This window comes from Triticum aestivum, chromosome 6B (genome assembly GCF_018294505.1).
Source record: "Triticum aestivum cultivar Chinese Spring chromosome 6B, IWGSC CS RefSeq v2.1, whole genome shotgun sequence".
Lineage (NCBI taxonomy): Eukaryota > Viridiplantae > Streptophyta > Magnoliopsida > Poales > Poaceae > Triticum > Triticum aestivum.
In genome coordinates, this window is record NC_057810.1 from 40,498,589 (window position 1) to 40,518,736 (window position 20,148).

A 20,148-nucleotide genomic window follows, 5' to 3' on the forward strand; every position below is an offset into this window, starting at 1 on the left:
TTGCAAGGCTACACGCTGTGCTGTTAGTGTCCAACCGGAAAAAAAAGATGCACACTGACAAACGACCCTAAAAATGCCCTACACAACCCTCAAGCCATCAGAAGCCAGGAAATCATGGGAGCTTAGTAACTAGACTAGATAGATTTGTGTCCTGCTCAGGAAGACGAGATGACAACGGCTTCTTGAAGATGGAATAAGGTTCTCCCCGCCTAGCCTCCGTTCCGGTGGTGTGTCCAACATCGTTGGAGGGTGTGTGAAGGTGTGTCTTTGGCGGATCTCACGAGATTCGGTCGGTAGTTATCTTTCGTGGATCTACTCTGATCCGGTCTTTGTTCGTCTTTGTTCATGTGTCTTCAGGTTGGATCCTTCCGATCTAAGCTTTTCTTGATCGGCAACTGTTGTTGTTATGGTGCGTTGGTCTTATGGGGCCTTAGCACACTGACTTCCGGTCTACTACAACAAGTTGTGTCCGGCTCTGACAAAGGAGGGGCAATGACGGCGATGCGTCTTCGGATTGTTTCAGTGCTTGTTGTCGTCGCTAGGTGATCTATTAATCTGAATGTATCTTTTTATTATTTTTGCTGTTTGTTGTACTGTCATGATTGAAGATGAATAGATTAGAAGTTTGTCGCGGAAAAAAAGCTAATTATATCACTCCTCTCGGTTTCCTTCTCACATGGAACCGCGATCCACGACGTTGGTAGTTGTGAGGTAGGCCCATGAGACGCTGGCCGCTGGCTCGAGATGTGCTCATTGAGGCTGGTCACAGTGGGGAGGAACTTAGGAGTAACATCACACACTCCAATACAACTTTGCTTATGTGGCACGTATTTAATGAAGAGAGAGGTGCTTGTGGTAACTAGCTAAGTTACCGGAACATCACACACTCCAAGAAACAATGAGTCTATAACCTAATAAATACATCGTTGCATGACACTACATGGATGTTCCTACCCACTATGGAGGTAGTAACATAGTCTAGGAAAGTGTGAAGTTACTAGCTTATGTTCTTGCCCATTGTGACCAGCCTGACAGCCATAGTAGGAACCACAAATTCCTCATTGTCGGACTAACACGATGAACATAGTATGTTATTAAAAGAACACATCTGAGCTCTCCACCATTGCTCCTTTGGAGTGATAAGGGCATCTCCCCGCGTCCCCAATAAGGCCCTCAAGACGATTTTTCAGCCGTCGGCGTCAAAAAATCGGCCCAGTCGCGTCACCAGGGGCCCATTTTTCGCCTGCTCGAACCGAAATTGGCGCCGGAGGACCCAACCCGAACCCGACGCGCTGGGGGGCGCTCGGGAGGGCCGGGCGAATATTTTTTGGCGCGAAAGCGCCGTGGGCTAGCCGCGTCAGCGACTCGACTCTCTTCTCGCCGCTTCGTCGTCCTCATCGCCTCGTTTCTCGCGGCGAATCAATGCCAAAGCTGCGCGGGCTGCCGCGCCGGTCAGACTCCATTGATGCCTCAAGAGCGGCGCAGTGAAGTCCGGGCGACGCGCGTCTCCTCGCCCGCCACGCGTAACGCGCCGGCCAATCCTACCGCGCGGCGCCACCGCATACATAAAGCCAAGAACCAGCGCGCCGGAGATACGCACACACACTACACCGCCGACGCGCCCACTTCTTCCCCTTCCTCCTCTCTCTCGCCGTCTCCAGCTCAGAAGGATGGCCGAGCGCTTCCCAGGCGACGGCGCGGCGGCGAATGCGGGCGCCGCCATCTGCACGAGGGCGAGGCTCGCCTCCTCTTCGAGGCCGAGTACCCGGTCCCGTCGGACATGCGGGTGCCGGGGACGTGGCGGATCAGCGCCGACGGCGTGCCGGTGCCACCACCACCCATCGGGGCGGCCCGGCGTGCGGAGATCGCGCGCATCCGCGCGTCCCTGCCGCGGGCGACGAGGGAAGGCCCACGGTACACCCCCGGCAGCCCGCTCTGGGAGGCCTATTTCCGCCGCCGACACGCCGAGCAGCTCGAGGCGACGAACGGCATCGTGCCCTCCGGCAGGCTCAACTCCGACGGCCGGCGCCGGTGGTGGGGCGTACCCGGCCGCATGTTGGAGGCCGTCCTCGAGTACATCGAGGGCGGCAACACGCCACGCCTCGAGTACCCCGCTCCCCCGACCTTCTCACGCCACTGAGGGAGCTACTGGACGCCGAGGCGTATGGAGCGGCCCGGCGCGTCCTCCTCCTCGTCCAGCCGCTCGTTGGGCTCTCCCTACCTCCGCCCTATCAAGCCGGAACCTCAGGACACGCCGGTCAGCACGCGCACCCGCAGCTTCGGCGTCCGCATCGGCGACTCCACCCACCATCCGGCCGCTTCATCCTCGTCGAGCCCAAGCCTAAGCCCAGCCTCCACACGGAGTACGAGGAGATAGCCTGGCGCAGCTTCTCCAACGAGGATGCCATGCAGTTGGCGCGGGACGACTACCTCCGCGACGAGATGGTCCGGCAGCGCCGGGCCCTGGAGGAGATCGAAGCCCGCAAGCGCGGGCGCGAGGAGCAGGGCGTCGTCATCCTCGACAGCGACAACGATGAGGACGCCCCGGACCGTACAAACCATCGCGCCAACCGGGGGAGGGATGCAGCAGGGACGGCGGTGACTACACGCGGTTCTACCGCCTCCTCGGCATGTAGAACTACGAGGGCGGGCGGCGGGCGGCGGGGAGCGGCGAGGCAGATGGCGATGGAGGCGGCTCCTAGTAGTTTTTTTTTGGTAAAATATGTTTAAGTTTGAACGAACTCGCTGAAGTTTGCAATGAATTTGCGCCGTGTTTGTGCCATCTTTAAATTTTTCAAAATAACCTTGGCGCCGCGACTGGGGGGCATCACGCCCCCAGTGTGCGGGTTAGCGCCGATGCGCCCCCAGGAGGCGATTTTTAGCCCCTCCTGGGGGGCCAACGGCTGGAGATGCTCTAATTCCGCATGTTGTGGGCATGGATGAGCCTCGGCCAGGCAAACACCTGAACACCTTCCGAGCGGCGACGGCATCATGTGTGGACGAGTCGCACCCGGTAACCTTGGCTCGTCGCAGCAGGCCTGTCAAAGCCGTCAGTAGGATGGGCGCCGGTGATGGCGGGCCATCGGTAGGATGCAACTGCGGGCACTCGCGCAGTGGTGTCGGCGGGGTGTTGAAGTGGTGGGGGTGGGTGAACAATGGCCGTTGTGCCATAGACGGGCGGGCCAGGGAAGGACATGGGGTGGCTCCATGGGGGAAAATCATATTTGCCGCTCGCTGCGGCGAACTGTCACTGTTTCGCAGAAGCGAGGGAGCGAACGTTCAGGGTTGAGCCGGCCCGCTTTAAAGTTGCACCGATACCGGTTTTGGGAACCTTCTCTGATGCTTCTAGGTGGATTTTTCCGGTTTTGGGAACGTTCTAGAAGGTTCCTAAACCAGATTTTTCTTTTCCAGTTTCTCTCTTGTTTTTACTTTTTCGTATTTTCTGTTTCTTTTTTTACTTTATTCCCTTTTTCTGGAACTTAAAAATGTTCAAATTTTTTACAATTTGTTAAAGTTTTCAGAAAATATTTCCGTCCTCAAATTTTGTGCACATTTTTCGCAAAGTGTTTCTATTTTCAAATTTTGTTAAGAAATTCAAAAAATTGTTTGCTCCTTTTCAAAAAATATTCAAAAATTCATAACAGTTTAAATTTTCAAAAAATATTCGCTTTTTGAAATTTTGTTCTTTCTTAGTTTTTGTTTTTTCTGTTTCTTTTCTTTTTTACTTTGTTCCACTTTTTCTGTAATTTAAAAAATGATTCATTTTTCAAAAGTCTAAAAAAATAGTATTTATTTAATCACCACTAACACTAGCTAATAATAATCATCATAGTCATTACCACCAACACTAGCTATTTTATCATCACAGTAATATAGTGTAGCACATCATCATCCTCAAACTCATTTCTAGCTAGCTAATCACTCCTGCTGCTCTCTCTTAGGTAAAATAACATAAAACATGTATAGCTCTCCTCCTTGATCAAGCTGGAGCATGCAGATGAACCTGTCTCCTAATCATGGGTAGCACATCTGTTTGCTGCCCCCTAGTACTTCTCTGCGCTCCCCCATCACATATTTTGTCCAGTCTTGCACTATTAAGCATTCGTCGCTAATCTTGAATGCACTAAAGTAATCTGTAGGATATCTTGGCCGTAAGCTGATAATACTCATGGTACCTTTAGTCTCGATCCCATAAGGCACAACATTCATCGGGAGTCCCTGTTGAAGAACATCGTATGTTAACATACTTAGCAATGAAGTTTAATTTCAAAAATAATGTATGGAAAAGATGCACTGATGACAAATATTAAAAATCTTACCATCCTTCCTAAATAGATGTGACCATAGTTCATTACGAACACTATTGGTCGCACATTTTCAGTCCTAACATTTCTAAATGCATGAAGAAAATTTGTCTTGACAGTATCAAGATCCTCAATCCATGAAACATAATGACTGAGCTCCTCGCAGTTGAGTTCAGCCCCAGGACAGTCTACGGTCCTGTCTACCAAGCGCTGGACATGTTTGCTTGCACCGAAATAAGTTGACAATACAAATTAGTTGTCAACTATTTTTGAATAAACAATATCAAAGACATAAATATGGTTGAGAAACTTACATAATGGTATAACTGGAGGCATCTGCACATCGACCCAGATGTCGGTATTACCTTCAATATCATCTTCCGAACGAATATCAAAGGTGATAACCATATCAGGCTCAAATGCATAAGTCTTGCATAGTGCTCGCCATGTTTTCCATCCAAAATAGGTGTAGTCATCTGAATTGTACAATTTTGCATGGAAAATATAACCATGCTCAGTCTTCAAGTAAACTCTCTTTTCCTCCATACTATGACTGAAACCTATCTTATCCAATACAAAAACTCTTGCATGGCAGGGGATACGCTAGTAGAATAGTAAAAAAAATATAAGTGGAAGCAAATGAAGCAGATGTCATGCTTAATTACGAAAAAAGACTTGTCATTGTGACTTACTGTATCCACTTCGAAGTTCTCGTCCAGCTTGATGCTGAAGCGCCTATCATCATCTAGCAAGATTCCGTCGCACAGGCCGCGCTCGTCTTCGCAGTATTTGCAAATACCGAAATCCTTTTCATCGTCAGACATTTCCTATCTTCATAGTTAAAACATTAATTGAAAATCGATCGAAGACAACTACCAAGATACTGAACACACAAATCCGGGGCACTCGATATTTCCTACATATTCTGGCACAAGTCATGCCAAAATTTATGGAAAAATCCGGCATGACCTTTGCTAAAATAGGACATATCGAGCGCCTGAAATTTGCCGAAACGGAAATGAATCAACACTCCGGCAAAACATAGGCCACTCGGAGGTGTAACCTGCAAACATGACGGGCCACTTGGATATTGAGCAACACAAGATATACATTTCAAAATATCTTATAGGACTCAAATTAGCATGCATTCAATAAGCAAAAGTAAATCATCTCATACGTCCGTACATCGTCGAATATTATCACTAATACATCACGAATAGTGTCATACATATAACATCACTAATACAACTAAAACCCTAGCACACGACGGGTATCGGCGCGGGCGGTGGACACCCACAGAGAAGGAACCATCACGGGATCATAGCTCCAGTGAGATCCCCGGAGAACCTGCCAGGTATTGGAGAACCAGTGCTCCAACGCAAACAAGTAGTGACGGACATGCGCGTCCTCCTCACTGACACGGTGACGCACCACCTCCGCGGAGTCCTCGAGCCTCTCGATCGTCATTGGCCCACGCGACCGCCACCAAAGAAGGTTCGGGTCAACGACAGGTTGGCTCCTCACCAACCTGCGCCCCCCGGTAGGTAGCGCCTCCCAGTACCACCCCGGCGGAGCCCAGTCCCGGACATGGCCGATCTGGTCAAGCAGGTGTCGTCCTCCGCCGACTCGACGACGAGGATGCGGGATAGGCATCGTCCATGTCGAGGCGGGAAAAATTGCTTTAACTAAAAAATAGAAACAAGTTCTTACTAACTAGTTCTATTAATTCAACTAGTTCTTACTAAAAATAAACTTACTATAAATAAAAATATTCTAGTACCTAATTAGTACCTAGTTCTTAATTTGCAACTAAAATAAACTTACTATAAATAAAAATAAACTTAATATGCAACTAAAATATAAAGAAACCCCAGGCAGAGGTAGGGGAGAGGGAGGAGCGGGCGTGCTCACCTCGGGTGCCTGCGACGAGGGAGGGGCAGGGCAGCGTCGAGGTCAGGGTCGGGGCTCGGGCGCGCGGCGGATGGCGGCCGACATCGAGGTCGGTGTCGGGGCGCCGTCCGGGGCAGCGTTGAGTTCAGGGGCGGGGGCGGCGTTGAATCTGGGGTCGGGGCGGCGTCCGGGGCGGCGTTGAGGTCGGGGACGGGGGCGGCGTTGAGGTCGGGGGTCGGGGCGGCGTAGAGGGTGCGGAGAGCGCGCGGCGGCCGACGGGCGACGGCGGCGGCGAGAGTGGAAAGAGTTGGATTTGGGGGAAGTGGCGTGGGGAAGGATGAACCCCGTGGTTAAGTCAGAAGTAGCAGTAGCGCATTCCAGGAAAAGCGATGCTGCTATCTTAGCTACAGCGCGTTCTCTGATACACGCTACTGCTACTCCTTTCTCTTTTTTCCCTTTTTCATTTAGTTTTCTTCACATTTTATTTATTTACTTTCACCTTATTCTATTTCTTTCATTTTCAATTACCTTTCCATTTTCTTTCCATTTAATTTTATAACCTTTAGCAGCAGCGAGTTTATATTAAAACGCGCTGCTACAAACAACGTAGCGGTAGCGCGGTTCGTCATAGATCACTACTACTATGTGTAGCCTATGGGCTAAGCCATGGGAATTTTAGTAGTAACGTGTGTACAGCAAGACGCGCTACTGCTAGATCTTTATCTGCAGCGCGGTTTCCTCATGCACGCTACTACTAATTAGCACCAGCGTGCTTTTTTGACCCACGCTACTGCTAAAGTTCTGTGTATAGGGTTTTCCCTAGTAGTGATTATTAAATAATCGGAGCGCGATAAAATCATGAGTTTTTTACACGACATGGGCACATGTGCCATAGGACTGATGGTAATTTTTCATAATTTTTCGTGATGGAGAAGTATCTGAACACTTCCAACTACGCGGATTGCTCTTCGCGCGTCTATGACTGTGGCCGGCGGCCTCCGGGGGCTAGCATGCCACCAAATCTTGCGTAGGCGGCCTCTCACAAGTCTGGAAGTGTTGTGGCGGTTGCAAATGCCCAGCACGCATCTAAGGGGTGTGCCCCCCTCACGGACGGTGCCGCCGCCGGCACCTAGAGGGGGGAAACAGACGCGTCGGGTCTACACGGAGGGGATATTGCTGTGGGTCTGGCCCGGATGTTGCTCCAAAGTGTTCCTATGGGCTGACCTAACACAACCGGGTGCAGAGGTCCACTGGTCAAAGCCCATCCATGCAAAGTCAAAGGACTAGATCCCATGGTCAAACACTACAGGGTTAGGCGGGACGGAGGCCCTGGGGGTAGCAATGCCACCGGAGCGTCGCACCGGGCCCTCATACATGCGGGGTGGTGTGGTGGCATATCCAAAGAGGCGGCACGTGTCTCTGGGGTGTGGTCCCTCTCACTGACGGCGATGACACGGTATTATACGTTCTGCGGTGACGATGCGGCGTGAATATTATTAAATACTAGGAGCGCGATAAAATCATGAGTTTTTTACACGACGTGGGCACATGTGCTATAGGAGCGATGGTAATTTTTCATAATTTTTCGTGATGGAGAAGTATCCGAACACTTCCCTCTACGCGGATTGCTCTTTGCTTGTCTACGACTGTGGCCAGCGGCCTCCGGGGGCTAGCATGCCGCCACTAGTAGAAAACAGGGCTTTCGTCCAGGCCAGTTTAGCCCATTAGTCCCGGTTCAATCCAGAACCGGGACCAATGGAGCTATTTGCCCCGGTTCGTGAGCCCAGGGGGCCGGCCGGGCCACGTGGTCCATTGGTCCTGGTTCGTCCGGACCTTTCGGTCCCGGTTGGTGGGACGAACCGGGACCAATGGTCCTGGCTCCTGGCCCACCACCATTGGTCCCGGTTGGTGGCATGAACCAGGACCAAAAGGGTTACCTTTAGTCCCGGTTCATGCCACCAACCGGGACCAATAGTGGTGCCTATATATAGCCCCTCGCGCAAGAGCAGAGCACACTGCTCTGTTTTTTCTGGCCGAGGGGGAGAGGGCTTGGTGGTGCTCTAGCTCACCTCCTATGCACACAAGGTGTTCGATGGAATGCCCGAGCCACACTACTTAAGGTTTCTCCTCTCCAAGCTCGACCGCCAAGCTCCATTTTCCTGAATATTTATCTAGGTTTAGCGGTCCGTCACGCCCCGTCCCCGTCTTCACCGCCGTCGATCACCCGCGCCGATCTCATCGCCGGCACCACCGTGGTGAGCCTCTTGTTCTTATCTTCTTTCTGAAAGGAAAAATATTATTACTTGTTTGTTTAGATAGATACTTGTATTATTTTCTTACTTTTATTATTGCATCTTATATAGTGCGCCGATGGTTTTGGTATCCGCCCCCGTCGGCCCTCGTCCTGTCTATGATTCGGATGTGGTATATATTATCTTTTCATAACTATTGGTTCATTTATTGTTTATGGAAATTATGCCGACCAACGTGACATAGATTTTATTTATCTAGGAGGTTGTTGAACCGGAAATTCCAACCGACCCTATTGTCGAGAGGTTAAATTTAGTTGAAGAAGAAAACAATTTCTTGAAGGAAAAAATAAAAAAACTTAAGGAGGAGAAGATGATATTGGAGTTGCATGTTGCGGATGTCGTCGATGATCACAAGATCAAGATGGATGCAATGCGCTTGAAGATGAGAAAGATTAGAAAATATGCCATTCATAGAGAGGCTTGGTATCATTATGCCGTTGGATCAGTTGTTACCTTGGTTGCGATTATGATCGCATTTGTTTTCGCATTGAAATGTTTTACATAGTTTCAATGTATGGTTTAATTAATTTAGATGCTTTGCAGAGCTTTATGTTGTTAGATGAGAACTATGTATCTACTTTGGTTTTTATGTGATGATGAACTTCTATTAATTTGGTCACTTAATTATCTATTCATGATGTTCTGTAATGATTTTTGACACACTTAATTATATATAATGCACGCAGATGAACCGACAATGGATGTACGGTGAGAGACACACCTCCGAGTACATTAAGGGCGTGCATGATTTTCTCGAAGTGGCTGAGGCAAACAAGCAGAATGGTTTTATGTGTTGTCCATGCCCTATATGTGGGAATACGAAGTCTTACTCTGACCGGAAAATCCTTCACACCCACCTGCTTTACAAGGGTTTCATGCCACACTATAATGTGTGACGAGGCACGGAGAAATAGGGGTTATGATGGAAGACGGCGAGGAAGAAGAGTACGATGACAACTATGTGCCCCCTGAATACGGTGATGCTACTGAACATCAAGATGCACCAGACGATGTGCACGATGGTGCTGCAACGGGCGAAGCTGCTGAAGATCAAGAGGAACCAGACGATGTGCCCGATGATGATGATCTCCGCCGGGTCATTGTCGATGCAAGGACACAATGCGAAAGTCAAAAGGAGAAGCTGAAGTTCGATCGCATGTTAGAGGATTACAAAAAGGGGTTGTACCCCAATTGCGAAGATGGCAACACAAAGCTCGGTACCGTACTCGAATTGCTACAGTGGAAGGTAGAGAATGTTGTGCCTGATAAAGGATTTGAGAAGCTACTAAAAATAATGAAGAAGAAGCTTCCAAAGGATAACGAATTGCCCGACAGTACATACGCAGCAAAGAAGGTCGTATGCCCTCTAGGATTGGAGGTTGAGAAGATACATGCATGCCCTAATGACTGCATCCTCTACCACGGTGCCTACAAGGATCTGAACGCATGCCTGGTATGCGGTGCATTGCGGTATAAGCTCAGACGAGATGACCCTGGTGATGTTGACGGCGAGCCTCCCAGGAAGAGGGTTCCTGCGAAGGTGATGTGGTATGCTCATATAATACCACGGTTGAAACGTCTGTTCAGAAACGGAGAGCATGCCAAGTTGATGCGATGGCACAATGAGGACCGTAAGAAAGACGGGAAGTTGAGAGCACCCGCTGACGGGTCGCAGTGGAGAAAAATTGAGAGAAAGTACTGGGATGAGTTTGCAAAGGACCCAAGGAACGTATGGTTTGCTTTAAGCGCGGATGGCATTAATCCTTTCGGGGAGCAGAGCAGCAATCACAGCACCTGGCCCGTGACTCTATGTATGTATAACCTTCCTCCTTGGATGTGCATGAAGCGGAAGTTCATTATGATGCCAGTTCTCATCCAAGGCCCTAAGCAACCCGGCAACGACATTGATGTGTACCTAAGGCCATTAGTTGAAGAACTTTTACAGCTGTGGAATGGAAACGGTGTACGTACGTGGGATGAGCACAAATAGGAGGAATTTAACCTAAAGGCGTTGCTGTTCATGACCATCAACGATTGGCCCGCTCTCAGTAACCTTTCAGGACAGACAAACAAGGGATACCACGCATGCACGCACTGTTTACTTGACACCGATAGTATATACCTGGCAAGCTGCAGGAAGAATGTGTACCTGGGCCATCGTCGATTTCTTCCGACCAACCATCAATGTCGAAAGAAAGGCAAGCATTTCAAAGGCGAGGCAGATCACCGGAAGAAGCCTGCAATGCATACCGGTGATCACGTACTTGCTATGGTCAATGATTTACACGTAATCTTTGGAAAGGGTCCCGGCGGACTAGCTGTTCCGAATGACGCTGAGAATCACGCACCCATGTGGAAGAAGAAATCTATATTTTGGGACCTACCCTACTGGAAATACCTAGAGGTCCGCTCTTCGATCGACGTGATGCACGTGACGAAGAACCTTTGCGTGAACCTGCTAGGCTTCTTGGGCGTGTATGGGAAGACAAAAGATACACCTGAGGCACGAGAGGACCTGCAACGCTTGCACGAAAAAGAGGGCATGCCTCCGAAGCAGTATGAAGGTCCTGCCAGCTACGCTCTTACGAAAGAAGAGAAAGAAATATTCTTTCAATGCCTGCTCAGTATGAAGGTCCCGACTGGCTTCTCGTCGAATATAAAGGGAATAATAAATATGCCAGAGAAAAAGTTCCAGAACCTAAAGTCTCATGACTGCCACGTGATTATGACGCAACTCCTTCCGGTTGCATTGAGGGGGCTTCTACCGGAAAACGTCCGACTAGCCATTGTGAAGCTATGTGCATTCCTCAATGCAATATCTCAGAAGGTGATCGATCCAGAAATCGTACCAACGCTAAGGAGTTATGTGGCGCAATGTCTTGTCAGTTTCGAGCTGGTGTTCCCACCATCCTTCTTCAATATCATGACGCACGTCCTAGTTCATCTAGTCGACGAGATTGTCATTCTGGGGCCCGTATTTCTACACAATATGTACCCCTTTGAGAGGTTCGTGGGAGTCCTAAAGAAATATGTTCGTAACCGCGCTAGGCCAGAAGGAAGCATCTCCATGGGCCATCAAACAGAGGATGTCATCGGGTTTGGTGTTGACTTCATTCCTGGCCTTAAGAAGATAGGTCTCCCTAAATCGCGGTATGAGGGGAGACTGATTGGAAAAGGCACGCTTGGAAGGGACTCAATAATATGCAGGGACGGATATTCTTGGTCTCAAGCACACTACACAGTTCTATAGAACTCTACCTTGGTGACCCCGTATGTCGATGAACACAAGAACAGTCTGCGCTCCAAAAACCCGGAGCAGTGTGACGACTGGATTACATGTGAACACATCAGGACTTTCAGCAGTTGGTTGGAAACACGTCTCAGAGGTGACAGCACTGTTTGTGATGAGCTGTACTTGTTGTCCAGGGGACCATCTTCGACTGTAATGATTTGGAAAGGATACGAGATAAATGGGAATACATTTTACACGATTGACCAAGATGAAAAGAGCACCAACCAAAACAGCGGTGTCTGCTTTGATGCAGCGATCGACAATGGAAATGACACATATTATGGTTACATAGCAGACATATGGGAACTTGACTACGGAGTAGATTTTAAGGTCCCTTTGTTTAAGTGCAAGTGGGTCAATCTGTCAGGAGGCGGGGTACAGGTAGACCCACAGTACGGAATGACCACAGTGGATCTGAAAAATCTTGGGTACACTGACGAACCGTTCGTCCTAGCCAATGATGTGGCACAGGTTATCTATGTGAAGGACATGTCTACCAGACCGAGGAAAAGAAAAGATAAGGAAGCGAATACATCATACAATGAGCCAAAGCGCCACATAGTTCTTTCAGGAAAAAGGGACATCCTAGGAGTGGAGGGCAAGACAGACATGTCTGAAGAGTATGAAAGTTTCATGAAATTCCCCCCTTCAAAGTCAAGGCTGACCCAAGCATCCTGATAAACGATGAAGATTATCCATGGTTACGGCGCAATAAGCAAACGACACAAGCGAAGAAAAAGTGAAGACTTTCTCCCGCAACTATTATGATGATAACATGCCAACTTTGTAACAGACGAGTATGATACCATTGTCCGTTTTGTACATGCACATGCTATGCCAACTTTTTCAGAGTTCATTTGAAAACTATGAATTTTAAAACCTCGCCAACCGAAGGGCGCTCACACCAGTTTATAAATAAAGCAACGAAGAAAACAAAAAAAGAGTTTCCAAATTTGAAAACTAATGGCACTAACAGAAAGTTTATAATTTTTCTAAAACTAAAAGCAAAAAGAATTAAAAAATAAAGCAAAAAACAAAAAAAAAATAATGCAGAAAACAGAACAAAAAACTGAAAAAAAATAAAAATAGCAACAATAAGTATTTTGTTGTAAGTAGAAACAAAATAAAATAAATAAAGCAACAAAGGAAAGAAAAAAAGAGTTTTCAGATTTGAAAACTAATGGCACTAACAGAAAGTTTATAATTTTTCTAAAACTAAAAGCAAAAAGAATTAAAAATAAAGCAAAAAACAACAAAAACTAAATAGTGCAGAAAACAGAACAAAAAACTGAAAAAAATAAAAATAGCAACAATAAGTATTTTGTTGTAAGTAGAAACAAAATAAAATAAATAAAGCAACAAAAAAACAAAAAAAGAGTTTTCAGATTTGAAAACTAATGGCACTAACAGAAAGTTTATAATTTTTCTAAAACTAAAAACAAAAAAGAATTAAAAATAAAGCAAAAGACCAAAATAAAAATAAACCAAAACCAAAATAAACTAAATAAAGCAACAAATAAAACAAAAAAACAAAAAAAATGCCACCTATTGGGCCCCCACGGCCTGAATACGACTAGAAACCCTATGGGCCAGGATTCAGGCCCGTGGAAGGCACAGTAGGCCCACATGCACAGATGGCAGAGGTAGGCCCGAAAGCCTGCTTTAGAGAGGAGCTCGAGAGGGGAGCCGCACCGCACCTTATAAACTGGTGCGGCTCCCTCTCAACTAGCGAGGTGGGACTAAACATTTGGCGCGGGGCAGCACAAGGCCTTTGGTCCCGGTTGGTGCCACCAACCGGGACTAAAGGGGGCCTTTGGTCCCGGTTGGTGGCACCAACCGGGACCAAAGGCCCCCTTTAGTCCCGGTTGGTGCCACCAACCGGGACCAAAGGCTGCCGCTTCCCTCCCTTTGGGCTGCTGAAAATTGGCCTTTGGTCCCGGTTGGTGGCACCAACCGGGACTAAAGGGGGGCATTAGTCCCGGTTGGTGCCACCAACCGGGACTAATGCTCAGTGTATATAAAAAACACTTGTGAAAATTTTCAGTTTCATCGCGCATTTGCCCCCCGACGACGCCGCCAGGCTGCCCCGCCGCCGTCGCCATCGCCCGTGCCCCGAGCCCACGCCGTCGCCGGCCGCGCCCTCGAGCCCAGACGCCGTCGCCACCCCGCGCTGCCCCGACGCCGTCGCCACCCCGCGCCGCCCCGACGCCGTCGCCGCGGGCCACCCCGGCCGCGCCGTCCCGACGCCGTCGCCGCCCCGCCTCTGCCTCTCCGTCGCCTCTGCCTCGCCGTCGCCTCTGCCTCGCCGTCGCCTCTGCCTCGCCCCGCGCTGCTTTGGTCAGGGCCGGCACCGCCCCCCTCTTCCCCCTTTTTTTTGCAAATATAGTTTTTTTTTCCTGATTATGTGTGTATATGTATGAGTATATATGTATATGTGTATATCTGTTTATATGTATTTTTTAAAAAAAAATTTGTTTTTTGCATTTTTATGAAAATGTATATATGTTCTCTGTGTGTATATATGTTTTATGTTCATAGATTTTTATTTGAACATTATTTAAAAAACAAGCAATACAAGAAGAAGAAAAAGAATGAGAGGAAAAAGGAAAAAATAAGAGGAAGAAAGGAGAAGAAGAGGGGATAGGAAGAAGAGGAGAAATAAATAAGAAGAAGAAAAAAGAAAAAAAGAAGAGGAGAAGAAGAAAAGAATAGAGGAGAAGAAGAAAAAGTAGAATTTTTTTTCTATTTTTTCTTCTTCTCCTCTATTCTTTTCTTCTTCTCCTCTTTTTTTTTCTTCTTTTTTTCTTCTTCTTCTTCCTTCTTCCTTCTTCCTCTTTTCTTCCTTTTCCTTATTTTCCTTTCTCGAGGGATAAGAAGAAAAGAAGAGGAGAAGAAGAAAGAAAGGAATAGAGGAGAAAGAAGAAACTTTGACACGAGGGGGGGGGTACCGATACCCCCTCCCCGATAACATTATTTTCCCATGTATATGTATGTTGCGTCGTTGTCGATATAACGAGGGTGTCGAGGATCACCGAGGGGTCGAGGGTCGGGAACTAGGGTAGAGGGTCAAGGGTCGTTAAGGGGTCAAGGGTCGAAGGTTTCAGGGTCGAGGGTTCATATAGTGTCAAAGTATTGAAGAAATCCATGGCTTCATCATTAGCCGGAAGTAACCATGGCATGATGGTACGAAGTCCTCCAAAGTTGTTCTGGAATGGAGTCTCGGATAGGATAATTTGCCTTTTTGCTGAACTTTGTACCAAAAAGCGAATTATCCTATCTGGAACTCCGTTCCAAAACAACTTTGGAGAGCTTCGTACCATCATGCACCTGTTACTTTCGCCTAATGATGAAGACATGGTTTTGTTGAATCCTTTCACACTAGGCAACCTCCCGACCCCTCGGCGATCTTCGACCCCTTGACCCTCGACCGCTCTGCGATCCACGGCCCTCTACCCTACCGCGGGCGTCGATGCCCACGTCACTTGTGGGACATAGATGTACTGTTCAACACCGACCCCCTCCCGATAGCTTCAACACGTGGGGGTGGGGTCGATATTACCCCCTCCTAGCTTGAAGCGTTCTCGAGGCCACCCCTAACCCTTGAAGCGTTGTCGAGGCCACCCCAAACCCTAGAGAAGCGGCGTCGAGGCCACTAATATGATTCCTTATTGTGATTAGCTAGCTAGTTCTACGTTTGCCACTAATATATCCATATCTGTCATGTTTGAATAATAATTGCCATGTGGTAAATATTTGTAGAAACTATGGACACCCCCCGAGACGAAGCACAAGAAGCGTTGTTGAGGGACATAATCGCAGAAGGAAGTGATGCCCTCTCCTCCATGTTTCTCAACGACAAGATGGTCTGGAAGGAGAGGGTGAAGAAGCAGCTGGCCCTCTCCTCATTGATTTACATGGCTCCGATGACCCAATGCCGGTGCAAGAAGGCGAGGGTGAAGAAGTAGACCGTGAGGACGGCTCCGGTGATCACCAAACCGAGTCCGGCCAGGTATATATATTAGTTAAGCCTGTGCTGACTAGCTAACTGATGCATTCATTGTTTTGGTATGTACACATATTAATTAACTCTCGTCTTTGTTCTTTTTTCTAGCCCTCCGGATCGAGCACAACTTCGGTAAAGAGACGAGGCCCGAAGAAAAAGTTGTGCTCAGATGAAAAGTTTGAGATCATACAAATCGCGCGCCACGGCCAACCGATTGAACCCTACCGGACAAAGAAGGCATTTGTTGCTCAGTGTGGGGTTCTGGTTAGGGACAAGATCCCGATCAGCATCCAGCAATGGCATAAGCCTAAGAACGAAGACCCTGAGGTGTCTTATGTCAATGAGATGCAGAAAGAGAATCTTTGGACTGAGCTGAAGTCAAATTTCACCCTACCGCCGGAGGATGATCCGGAGAAGCCAGTTATAGAGCCATTAATCAAGTCTTTGGCTCTGAGGAAGATGGCAGACCTATTCAGGAATTGGAAGAAAGAACTCAATAGGTATGTCGAAAAAAATGAGACACCAGAATTCATTGGCAAATATGAGAAGATCAGAGATGACTGGCTCGCATTTGTGGCCCACAAGACATCGGAAAAGAGTAAAAAAATGTCGGCGACAAACAAGAGAAATGCTGAGAAGAAGAAGATTCACCATCGCACGGGGTCAGGTGGCTACCTCGTAGCCCAGCCTAAGTGGGCCAAGGCTGAGAATGATCTGCTTGATAAAGGGATCGAACCAGAGACAATGAACTGGCCAGAACATTGCCGGACTTGGTTCTTTGGGGTCGGCGGATCCTTGGACCCTATAACAGGGAAGTGCATTTGGACGGAGGAACAATTGGACATACCAGTCAAGAAGCTTCAGCAATATATCGAAGCAGCGCAGGAAGGGACGTTCGTTCCAGACAGGGAGAAGGACGAGCTCACAATTCCCTCGGCAATCCTAAGCACCCTGGACGGACACGAGGCATGCCAGGCTCCGTTTCGTGGAAGGCTGGATTTCCGGACGCAGGGGGTTACAAAACCCACGAGAGGAGGAAGAAACTGGAGCAGAGCCAACTGCAGTCGCTGCACGAAAGGGTAATGGGGCTAGAGGAACGAGAAGCAGATCGCAACAAACGACCTGCCGAAGCTTCCCCCGAAGCTACCCCGCCATCTCAACGGAAAAGCAGCGTGGCTTCCACCGAGCTGCTTCAGCCAGAGCATGCCTTGACGGCTCCTGCCAGCTATCCCGTGGATGCTATCACGGATGCTGAAAATTGCCACCTTATGGCGCAATGGAGCAATTTGAAGGTCAAGGCGGCTGTTGGCTCTGTTTATCCTACTAAACCCGACTCAACTTTTCACTGCCGGCCGATTCCAGAAGGATATGCTAAGGTGATGGTCGATGAAATAACGAAGGGATTTGAGGACCTCCGGCTTGACCACCCTACCGGTGAAGGGGAGTATCAGCTGGGTTCTGCTCTGAAGACTCCATGCCTATGGCGGAAGGATCTCATCAACCTTCCGAACTGGACGCCTCCGCCTCCGCCTCCTCCTCCGGCGAGTCAGGGCACTCCGCCTCCTCCACCGGCGAGTGACGATCAGGGCACTTGGCCCGCTCCTTCTCCGGCGCGTGGCGGCACTCCGCCTCCTTCTCCGCCTGCGCCGGTGCGCCCGAGCAGCCAGCCTCCTCCTTCTCCGCCTCGTCAGCAAGGGCGGAAGAGACCCGCCGCCGCTCCGGCTTCTACGGCGCGTCGCAGTCCTTCTCCTCCACCTCGTAAGCAAGGAAAGAAGACATCCGCTCCGTCTACTCTGCCGGCGTCTAGCAGTACAGCCAAAGGCGGGAGGAGATACAGATTCGGTCCTTCTCTGAAGACTCCAGAGAAGTTACCGTACGAGAGGAGCGAGGAGGAAAATGCGAAGATCGCGCAGACCGAAGTGGATGACTGGTTTCAAGGGTTGAAAGCAAAGAGACATCCACCTCCGGAGGAGAAGGTAGATTCGGTGAAAGGGAAGCGCACTCTGGCTGCCCTGACAAAACCACCCAAGTCTCTGCCGAAAGGCAACTATGAGCGCATTATTGGAAAGGCATTTGCCGAAGCGGAGAGGTCGGGAAGTACTAAAAGTGATCAAAGGATGAAAGAACGACGAGCTGGGAAACAAATTGCCCAGCTCGGCGAACAAGCGAAGCAATCGTGCCCCCCGCTCAAGGTGCCTGCTAGCGACATCGTCGATCCGAGGATGGTGCCCGGTTATGGCAATCCTGCAAATTACCTGCTCGACGATGTACATTATGATATCATGGAGGTGCAGATACAAAGATACGAGTACGGGAAGCCTCTCGTCAAAGATGAAAGTTCTCTATCAACGATGATGCGAAGATTGCATGATTGGTACATGAAAACCTGCAATGAGTCTGAGGGGAGGAATACTTTGTATATGAGAGTTAAAAAGGAGCATGACCTCCTTGGAATTGAACTGTTGCCTATTCCATTTGAGGAGTTCTATCAGTTTTTCAATCAATTGGCCATCGATAAAGCAACGGTCACCTCCTACTGTCTGTAAGTAGTACTACTTCCGTCATTAAGTCTCTCTATATAACTCAGCCCTTTCATTTGCATGTATTTATAATTAGCGTCACTATATTATGCAGATTGAAGATCGCCGAATTGAAGAAAAGACAAGTGGGAGATATTGGGTTCATTAACACGTATCTCATAGATGCAACTGAGGTTCAATATCGTGCCCAAGAAACCGAGGCCAACTTGCTACGATCGTTGGAAATAAATGAACACAAAGATATAATACTCTTTCCTTACAACTTCAAGTGAGAGTTACTGTCTTGTGGCACATTCGGTTTCCTTATTAGTCCAGGTTCTAGTAATGTAATATTGATGAGTTATGCATGTGTGCGCAGCTACCACTATATTCTCCTAGAGATTAAGCTTGAGAAGGGAGTAGTAACTGTCTTAGACTCCAAGTGAAAAGATCCCAAGGAGTATGCGGACATGACTGAAATGCTCGAGAAGTAAGTTAAATCGATCATTATCCACCATATCAGCAACTTTGTTCATTTCTGATATCAAGTAATTGTTTTCTTTGTATGGCAGGGCTTGGAGAAAATTCACCAAAAAAGCTCCGGGACTACCGAAGAAGCTGCAATTTAGGCACCCGAAAGTAAGTACTATATAGTAGCATATTCCAGGCATCTCCTAGTGATTCAAGCGCTAGTTTCATCAATACCATTTAGCATGCTTGCTAATTATCAGTTTGATTGACCTCTATTTCTTGTAAAGTGGTTGTGGCAGGAACAAGGGAATGATTTATGTGGATACTACATTTGCGAGTCCATCCGCCAGACGACCTGTGAGCGGGGCTACTCCGACAAACAATATGAAGTGCGTAAATAACAATATTCACAATTTTATTTTATTACCATCATTTGTGTTGAGTTTCATTCATTCATATATATATATATATATATATATGTATTGACCCCCTTCTTAAAATTAGATGTTTCGGATGCGGGATGAACTCCTAGCACCAGATCGCATGCGAGCAATTCAAGAGGAATTGGCGGCATTCTTTCTTGACCACGTGATCGCTGAAGACGGAGAATACTATGTGGACCACGCGTCCGTATTTTAGGAGATTATATATTTATTGTATATATGTAGCCGGTAGTGTCGGATAGATATACGAGAACTTGTTTGTTCGACCAATCTCTCGGAGAAGGAGAGGTGGTCGATATCACTTCTCTCTGTATGCATATATGTTCATGACGATCTTCTGTTTGCTTACTAGCTAGCTAGCGTGTCTAGCTAGTCCTCTCTATACGTATGTATGTATGGTACGTAGCGTCGACCAAGCACGGACAAAAGAGAGGACACTTCTCTATATTAATTAGCTAGCTATAGCACAATATATGAAACACCTAAATTAACCCCCCAAACCCCCCCCCCTTTCAAAAAAAAAACAAAAACCACAGCCACATAAACGCTGACGCGTGGATGCCTATTGGTCCTGGTTGGTGCCACCAACCGGGACCAAAGGCCCTCCTGCCTGGGCTCAGGGGACAGGCCACGTGGAGGCCCTTCTGTCCCAGTTCTGGATTGAACCGGGACTAAAGGGGGGAGGCATTAGTACCGACCCTTTAGTCCCGGTTCACCAACCGGGACTAAAGGCCCTTACCAACCGGGACAATAGGCCCTTTTTCTACTAGTGCGCCAAATCTTGCGTAGGCGGCCTCTCACAAGTCTGGAAGTGTTGTGCTGGTTGCAAACGCCCCACATGTGTCTCCGGGGTGTGGCCCCCCTCACGGACAGCGCCGCCGCCGGCACCTGGAGGGGGGAAACGAACGCGTCGA